This window comes from Prunus mume, linkage group LG1 (genome assembly GCF_029339155.1).
Source record: "Prunus mume cultivar Tortuosa linkage group LG1, ASM2933915v1, whole genome shotgun sequence".
NCBI classification, from domain to species: Eukaryota; Viridiplantae; Streptophyta; class Magnoliopsida; order Rosales; family Rosaceae; genus Prunus; species Prunus mume.
This window is the reverse complement of record NC_142698.1, coordinates 10,163,522-10,172,917: the sequence shown is the minus strand read 5'-3', so window position 1 is coordinate 10,172,917 and position 9,396 is coordinate 10,163,522. Positions and strand designations below refer to the sequence as shown.

The window sequence follows — 9,396 nt, the reverse complement described above, 5'->3', positions numbered from 1 at the left end:
GCATCTCCCCAAAACTGTCTAGGAAGACCGGCTTGAATAAGCAAGGCTCGTGCCACATTGAGCAAATGCCTATGTTTGCACTCAGCAACACCATTTTGTTGTGGTGTGTTGATGCAACTAGATTGATGAACAATGCCTTTGAGGGCATAAAAATTTTCAAGTTTGAACTTAGGGCCATTGTCACTACGCACTATTTTGACCTTAGAATTGAATTGAGTCTCAACCATGTGAATGAATTTAACTAGAAGATCCCTTGTATCATATTTATGTTTCATCAAATAAACCCATGTACTCCGAGTAAAATCATCTACGATAGTGAGAATATATTTTGCACCAGAAAGAGAAGCAATTTTATAACCACCCTAAATGTCAACATGTATCAAATCAAAACAAAACATACTTTACTGGAAATGGAACTTAATGGAAACGGTGACCTTGTTTGTTTGGCCAATGGGCAAATTAGGCACTTGTCTGTATCACAAGATGTATTTTTGGAAAAGAGAAATAATTGAAAAAATTTCTTTGAAGGATATCCGAGGTGTTGATGCCAAAGAGTAAAGGCTAGAGTTTGAACGGAGTTGCATGTTCCTTTCTTTGCTTGATCGAGATAGTAAAGTCCCTCCCGCTCAAATCTCATCCCAATCATCTTCCCCGAGCGCAGGTCCTGTATGACACAAAATTGGCTTAGAAACATTGTGATACAAGAGGAATCTAAAGCTAACTTGCTAATGTAAATGAAATTGAGTCGAAAAAGTGGTACGCATAAGACGTTATTTAGAATGAAATTGGGAGAAAAAACAATATGTCCAATATAGGTGACTTGAGCAAAAGAACCATTTGGTAATTCAACAGTATTGTTTTCAACCGTCTTTGAATGTGTAAGCAAATCAAGGCTACAAACCATATGATCCGTAGCACCACTATCCAAGATCCAAGTGTTCTTCTTGCCATTATAAGTAAGGGAAAAAGCTTTACCTGAAAGTTCTTCGTGATTGGAAGAATTACCAACTTGATTGGCCATAGAGGATTTTTTCTTGCTCAACATGTGGAGAATCTGTTTACATTCCTCCTGTGAAAAAGGGAAATTGGACATTGTCCCTTTTGTGTCAGATGCATATGATGCAACCTGGTTGCCCTTTGAGAGACTACCTTGCTCAGCCTTTAATGTCGCTGCTCTTTTGCGACAGTAATCGAATGAGTGACCTTTCTAGCCACAAATGGTGCATTTGAGATGAGCACGGAAATTCTTGGTGTTGTGATTCGTCTTGTTGCACTTTGCACACTGAAGGCTTCTCTCTTCTAATTCAGACTCATGACTTGGGTTATTTACGGCAAACATGGCTGCTTTTGGTTGGGTAGAAGTTTTTCCATTAGAATCTCTACCTGCCTTTCATGTCGAATGACCAGCAAATACGCTTTGTTTACTGTGGGTAATGGTTCCAATAAAAGTATGTTACTACAAACAGTGGCATATGAGTCATTTAGACCCATGAGAAATTTCATTGTTTTCTGAGTCTCTATGTATGAAGCAATCTCCTTGGTTGTTCGTAGCTACAAGCTGGAATTGAGCACAACGCGTCTCGTTCATCCCAAAGGCTCTTAAGTTTAGTAAAGTATGAACTCACAGTCATGTTGCCTTGTATGCAATCACAGATTTCATTCTCGATATGGAAAAGCTGAACGGTATTCACATGAGAAAATCGCTCTTGGAGATCAAGCCACATCTGGCTCGCATCTTTGCAATGAATGACGCTGCCAGCAATTTCCTTCGACATCGACCCCAATAGCCATGTCTTGACTAAATTGTTGCAGTGCCTCCATTGCTGCAATTCATCAAGTTTATCCCCCCTTGGTTCTTTGATTGACCCATCAACGAAGTCAATCTTGTTCTTGACCGTTAAGGTCATGCTCATGGATTGAACCCATGTGTTGTAGTTATTTTCTACCAAAGGCTGTGGGACAAGGATTACGCCGGGTTGGTCCGCATGATGAAGGTAGAGCGGGTGGTTGGGGTTTTCCCATTTTGGCTTTGAAGGCATGCCTGTGTCGGTTGACTTCTTTTCGGTGTTGTCACCCATGACTATGCTGCTAGGGTGATGTTTGTGCTTGGTTAGGTTTATTCAAATCGTTGCTCTGATCCGACTTGGTTCTATAAACATGCAATGTACTAACTCACTCAAGAATGAAGATGGCTCCCTCAACATCTACCTTCTCTCTCTTCCTATCGCCGTCCCTATCAATCACCTACTTGTTCTCTTCGTCCAAAGATAAATGTTTACTCAAGCATGTATAAAAGGAAGCAACCCGCACAAAAATCAAGCCAAAAATGGCAGACCTAATGTACTTGAATATCTTCTATATTCTAAAAATATTTAGAAACAATATCTTCTTTATTCTAAAAAGAGTTAAAAATAATATATTCTTTAGAAACATGCACCAGTTTAACACATCTTTCACTCCTTTCACTGTCAAGTGGAGCGAAGAGAGAGAGTGACATAGATTAATATCCTAAAGCGAATGATAGTAAGAGACCGACTCATGTCCTAAAAAGAAAGGCTGCAAAGCCCTTGTTTTCTCCTTTGAAGGACACCTCTTACAAGTTATCTTTCAGTAGTGTTCATATAAGCGAGATGGTAATACGTGTCATCTTCTAATTGCCTTGCCTTATTACAGCGACTCATTTCCTTTCGATTTCCCACTCGAAGCCAGAACCCGAAACGACACTCGAGCGGACAATCAAACAAAACCAAACCAAACCATGGCACGTCGATGAGGTTATGGGACTATGAATGAGCCTTTTTTGTAATGAACATATGGATTAAATTTATAGTTGCCTTGGTATGGTATAAGGATTTTATACAGCTGCCTGCATTCTTTATTTTTCCTTGGTATGTGTTTTTTTATAACCAAATGCGAAGACTTTTAGATAGTTTTTTTTCCTATCAATACGGCAAAAATAAATTTCATGTGGGCCTCAAAGGATGAAGTGATTAGCAAGAGGTACTTGGGTTTGGCCCTCATATCTTTGTGTTGCATCGCCAACTCATGTTTTCTTATCATAGACAACCACCATTTGATTGAAGCTTAAACCTCAAAAGTGACTAGTCATCTAGCAAGGCAGTATCTGCTCTCTTATGTTTTCAAGGAGGTGATCCGGCATGGTTCCATATACATGCAACGTACTAACTTCCTCATGAATGGAGATGGCTCCCTCAACATCTGCCTTCTTTCTCTTCTTATCGCCAACTGGCATAAAAATGAAGCCAAAAATGGCGGACCTAATCTACTTGATCTATCTTCTTTATTCTAATAAGATTTAGAAACAATTTCTTCTTTATTGTGAAAATATTTTAAAACAATATCTTATCTATTCTAAAATATTCAAGAACCAAAAATTTAAAATTTTAAAAAATTTAAAAAGTGAAAGAAAAACACACCAGTACAACACTTCCTTCACTTCATTTACTGTCATGTGGAATGACGAAAGTGAGAGAGATTAATGATGTAAAGCAGAAGATAGTAAGAGAACGACTGTCCTAAAGAGAAAGGCTACAAAACCTTTGTTTTCTCCTTTGAAGAACGCCTCTTACAAGTTATCATACCCGTTATATGAAGTCGTTTTAGTAGTGTCCATATAAGCGAGCAGGCAATATGTGTCGACTTCTCATTGCCTTGCCTTATTACATAGACCCGCTTCCTTTTGGGCCAAAACCTGAAGCGACACTTAGGTAGGTGATCAACAAAACAAATTTATGGGCCTTTTGTGACGAACTCATGGATTAAATTTATGGGTTGTTCCAATATAGGCCATTACAACCATGATCTAAAATATCAATAATATCGACGAAATATCAAGGATATTATCGTTTTTTCGAGTCACTGATTTTTCGGAACATATCCATACACATATCGTATAAATATCGATAATATCGACGATAATATCAGAAAATATTGATGTCGATAATTTCGCTCACATTTCAGCAATATTTTGTCAAAATATCGCTCTAATATTGAAAATATCAATGTAATGGAAAAAGAAAAGAAAAAAACACAAATCACACACTCAAAAGGGATTCAAACCCCTACCATTTTACTCCTTCAACACCTTAACCACCATGTTACTTATATTTTTGTGATAATATGCTAAAATATGTATATTTATATTGTTTTGTTTTGAGCTGTTTTTGCAAAATCAGATTTTCACATGAGAATGTGAGTCTTTGACCTTTCATTTTGTGATGGAATCGAGCGGCTCATGGAAAAATTTGAGACTCAATCCTCAAATGATTTTACTTACGGACAACGTCAACCAATCTCGGATCCATATGGATGGCATGTTAACAATTACATACAAAATTATTTTGGGGATTTATCATTTGATGACTACTCTTCACAATACACTTACTCTACATATAGAGATGATGAAGATAGTGAAAATTTTGAACCTCATAGGAACTCTATGTGGTTCTAAGTCACTCACATATCTTACCATACAATGTATAAAGTGTAAAATATTCTAGTAAATCATTACATATAAATAATTACAGTGTGTTTAATTTTTTTTCATTTAATTACTACATATTTTCTACACTCACAGTGTTTGTCAACTCGCTATATAATCAACTTAAATTAGTTAAACCCATCATACAATGCATTTCCTTCAATTTTTTGTGATAAACTAATAGATAATTGACTAAATAAACATCCTACTAAGTTTCAACATGTCATTAATTGTCTTAGTCAGAATTTATTCTTCCTACTAATAGCATATCAAACACCTCATTTCTTTTGGTTGGCACTCCCTCTAACCCATCAACAATTTATAAAATATTTTGAACCAAAAAAAAAATCCTAAATTATATATCCAATGAATAATGTACTTATAAAAATAATAAAAGTATATATATATATATATATATATATCAGTACCTTTCTATTGAGGAATCTTTCAAATAGTTTTATTTAGGGGACACCCTTTAAGGTCTCCTACAAATTGTTTTTCAACAATCCAAACCATCTATGTTTTAAATCTACATTCATAGATCATCATTACAAAAAATTAGACAAATCGGAAACTGTTTCGACATCCAATTGTATCCTACAAAATCAATGAACACGGTACTTCAAGAAAGTATTAAAATTTCAATAATTCAATTGAGTGGTCAAATTATATCGGATTCAAGTGATTTTTTTGTAGAGATGATCTTTAAATGATTATCTAAAAAGTAGATTGTTTGGATTAGTAAAATACAATGTGGAGTGGGCCACACAAGAGTGTTTCTCAAATAAGCTTATTTGAGGGATCCCTCAATAGAAGCTATATATATATATATATATATACATATACATATACATCCCCCTTTTATTGAGGGACACCCTTTAGGGTACCCTACAATTGTTTTTCAACTATCCAAAGCATCTATGTTTTAGGTATTCATTCATAGATCATCCTTACAAAAAATTAGACAAATCGGAAATTGTTTAGACATCTAATTGTATCCTACAAAATTAATGAACACGGTGCTTCAAAAAAGTACTAAAATTTCAATAATTTAATTGAGTGGTCAAATGATATCGGACTCAATTAATTTTTTATAGAGATGATCTTTGAATGAATAGACGCTTTGCATTAGTGAAATACAATGCGGAAGTTAAACTATTTACAATAAGGTAAAAAAATTTACGATGTACCTGTTAATGTACCTATATTTTGCAAGTTCGACAATGTACCTAGAGACATATGTACCTAAGAAAAATGTAAGTAAATTAATGTACCTACATAGGGATCAAGACCTATAAAGAGCAAGAACAAGTGTTTCTTAAATTTGAAATTAATTTCAAACCATAACAATTATTAAATTTGAATTTTTGATATAAATAAAAGGAAATAACTAACCAATCAATGTGAAAATATTAAAACAAAATATGATCAGGTAATCAGATTTGGAAAAACATACCAAGTTCTAATTATATATTTCGTTTACAAAATATACCCAAACATAGTAAAAAAAAAAAAAACATAATTGATATATTTAAAAAATCAATTTCAAAAGCATACGACACTAATTGCACACCAAGTTTTAATTATACGCAAAATAAATAAATAAAACTGACCCACAAAACTTTTGCAAAATTGAAACACCATTATGGCATTGAATAGCAAACAATTTGTAGGGGAAAAAAAAGGTTAAAATGCAATTAGGGGTATTTTAGGAATTCAAAAATATAACATTTAATATGTTAAGCTTGATTAGGTAACTTGCTTAGATTGATCCTAGTTATCGAGTTTTACTTATAAAAAAATAGATTGTAGGTAAGAAAAAATGAATTTGAATGGAAAAAACCCAAATTTACTATAAATTTATTAGAGTTACTGACATAGACAAAGACTTTAATTAAAGCTCTACACTATGAACCTCTCTCTGCCGTAAGTTGACAACTATAACTTTTGTGGTGGTTCAGAGTTCCGACTTTGCGATGATATCTACTGGTAACTCACCCATCCCTTACCCATGTTATTTATATCTCTTTTTTTAACTGAGATTTGCACATGATATCCTTGTTCTTACATTTAGAAAGAAAAAAAATATATATTCTCTGCATGGAGAAGGCATTATTAGCTGGTTTATTCATGACATCTGAGAAATTCAACTCTGACGACTACTTAGAATCAGAGACTTTGGTGGGATGGAAAGGCTTGACACGTTCTTCCTATTTGACCCATGTCCGCCGAAACAAAGAGTGACAGGTTTGTATTTGCTTTGAATTGATCCTTGCATTGGGAGATTCCTTTCTATCTAATATCAAATGTAACATTGGAAAAACCCTGGTTGGGTGCATGAAATGAACAAGAATTATGATAATATTAGTGTGAAAATGCATTCCTTGAACAGAAAATTTGGGACACCCAGCCCTTTTTGGGAAATACAAATAAGTCCCTACATCAAAGTGTCTTGTTTATTTCATCCCAAAAAAAAGTGTCTTGTTTAATGATCTGTTCACGTCCGCACTTCTTTTGGGTAGTCTTAGATAAATGCTTTGCTGACACTAGTTTTTCCTCTATACAAAGTCACATCCGGCCAAACTTTGTATACTGAACAAAGTTTTTTCTCTATACTGTATCACAACCAGCAAAAAAATCTCAAAAACTACCTTCATATTCGTTACAAGCAAGGACTAGAATATCGATAATATCAACAAAATATCAAGGATATTATCGTTTTTTCAGGTCTAGGATATTTTGGAACATATCAATACATATATTGTATAAGTATCCATAATATCGAAAAATATCAATGTCGATAATTTCTCTCACATTTCAGCAACATTTGGCTAAAATATCGCTATAATATCGATAATATCGAAATGATGAAGACAATGAAAAATTTGAAGAGTTATTTACACTAACATCTCCAGAGGTTTCTTGTGTTTTCACAAAACCCCCTCAAGTCTTAAAAATTACAAGAACACCCCTAAGGTTTCAGTTTGTTTTCACAAAACCCCTTTTCATTTATTATTTGTCCAAAAATTGATGATTTCATTGAAAAAAAGCTTATGCAAATGACAAAATTAACCTCAACGAAGTATATGCAATTTAATCTCAAAGGCCAACTTTGTCATTTGGAGAATGTTTTTGTATAAAATCATCAATCTTTGGATAAAAATCAATGAAAATAAGTTTTGTGAAAACAATTTAAAACCTCATGGAGTGTTCTTGTGATTTCTAAAACCTTAAGGAGTTTTGTGAAAAAGCTGAAAACTTGAGGGGGTGTTAGTATAAATAACTCAAATTTGAACCTTATGGGAACTCTATGTGATACTAAGTCACTTATGTATCTTAACATGCAATGTATAGAGTGTAAAATATTGTAGAATCATTATAAATAAATTATTATGGTGTGTTTAATCTTCTTTCATTAATTACTACATATTTTTACACTCGCTATATAATAAACTTAATCAGTTAAACCCATCATGCAATGCATTTGCTTCCCATTTTTTGATGATAAAATAATAGATAATTGACTAAATAAACATCATCCGAAGTTTCAAGAAAAATTTCTAAGTTTCTTTTACAATTTTCGTGATTTTTATTCAATTTTTATCAATATCGATAATTTTCCAATATTTCCATGTTTTAGACCACTAATATTTCTAAAACCATTGATATTTTAGAACTTGGTGACAAGAAGATGAAAAGGACTGGACAAATACCTAGCCGGTAATGTTTTGTTCCCTGGGCGCAAGTTGGATCAAAGGAGGTGCCCCAATAGCAAGCCTTTATTAGGGAACCCAACTTTTTCATGAGTTAGCATAATCTTCCACAAAAGAAAGACGATAGCAATATCATGATTCATGAAACATACTTTTTTTTATAAAACAAAATTACGCTTTTTCATATTTAATTATTTACAAGGTAGTAAGAAAGTAGCAAAAATATTTAGAGCAATTGAAAAAAAAAATAAAGCTAATATATTTAATAAGGATAAATTTGGAAAACAAAAACTAACTTATGTGATGCATTAATAACATTGTTTTAAGTGTAAGAAAAATGAAACTTGTCATGAAAAGAAAAGAGAAAATCAAAAAGAAAATATTAGAAAGAAGGTTCTTGGAGTTTTGCTGCTTTATTTGAGTTGTGGTAAGAAAATGATGTGTGTTTGTACTTGTTTACTTATTTCATTTGATTACTGAGTGTGTTTTTTTTTTAACCTTTCTGAGGTGGTGTTATCATTGGAATATTTGTCAAAATCAAATGGTGCGTGAACCTATATCTTTCCATTTTCTTGTTTTTTCTCCTTTTCCTCATCAACCTCGTCAACATCTCCCTCCTCTTCCTTCTTGGGCTTGTCTTCTTTGACATCAGACACTTCCGTATATTATAATCAATTCGTAAATTAACTGCTTGGATAGTCTTCTTAGATAGAGAAATTAACAATGGATGGAGGATATGGGGTAGGAAGCATCTTTTTTTTTTTCTTGGCGGGAGTACGATGCATATGATGATGAGTAGGGTCAGGGTTTTTTAATTTTAATTTTAATAATGGATAAAAATTATCCAAAAAATATTCAAATACATGAAGGGTATTTTAGTATTTGCAGAAGTCTTGTTACATCCAGTTTTGGTTTTTTAAGATTTATGGGGTGAAGGGAAATCATTTTGAAACCTGATTCTAGCACCTCAAGGGGTTATATGAAAACATAAAAAATCCTAGAGGGTATTAGTGCAAATAAATCAGATAAATAAAAGCAAAGATATAAGAATTTCATCCCTCCCTTATACTGTTTCGTTAATTTGCATCAAACTGTGGCATACACTGCACTTCTTCACTTATCTAATACTAGCCTCTCTGCAGGCGAGGCGAGGTTTTCTAAAAAAAAAATTTAAAAATTTAT

The 9,396-nt window shown here is 33.3% G+C and overlaps 1 pseudogene; it reads right to left on the bottom strand.

Annotated features, from left to right (window-relative positions):
• Positions 1 to 626: 626 nt before the first annotated feature.
• On the bottom strand, positions 627 to 2,078 carry LOC148920984 (uncharacterized; annotated as a pseudogene).
• Positions 2,079 to 9,396: the final 7,318 nt, after the last annotated feature.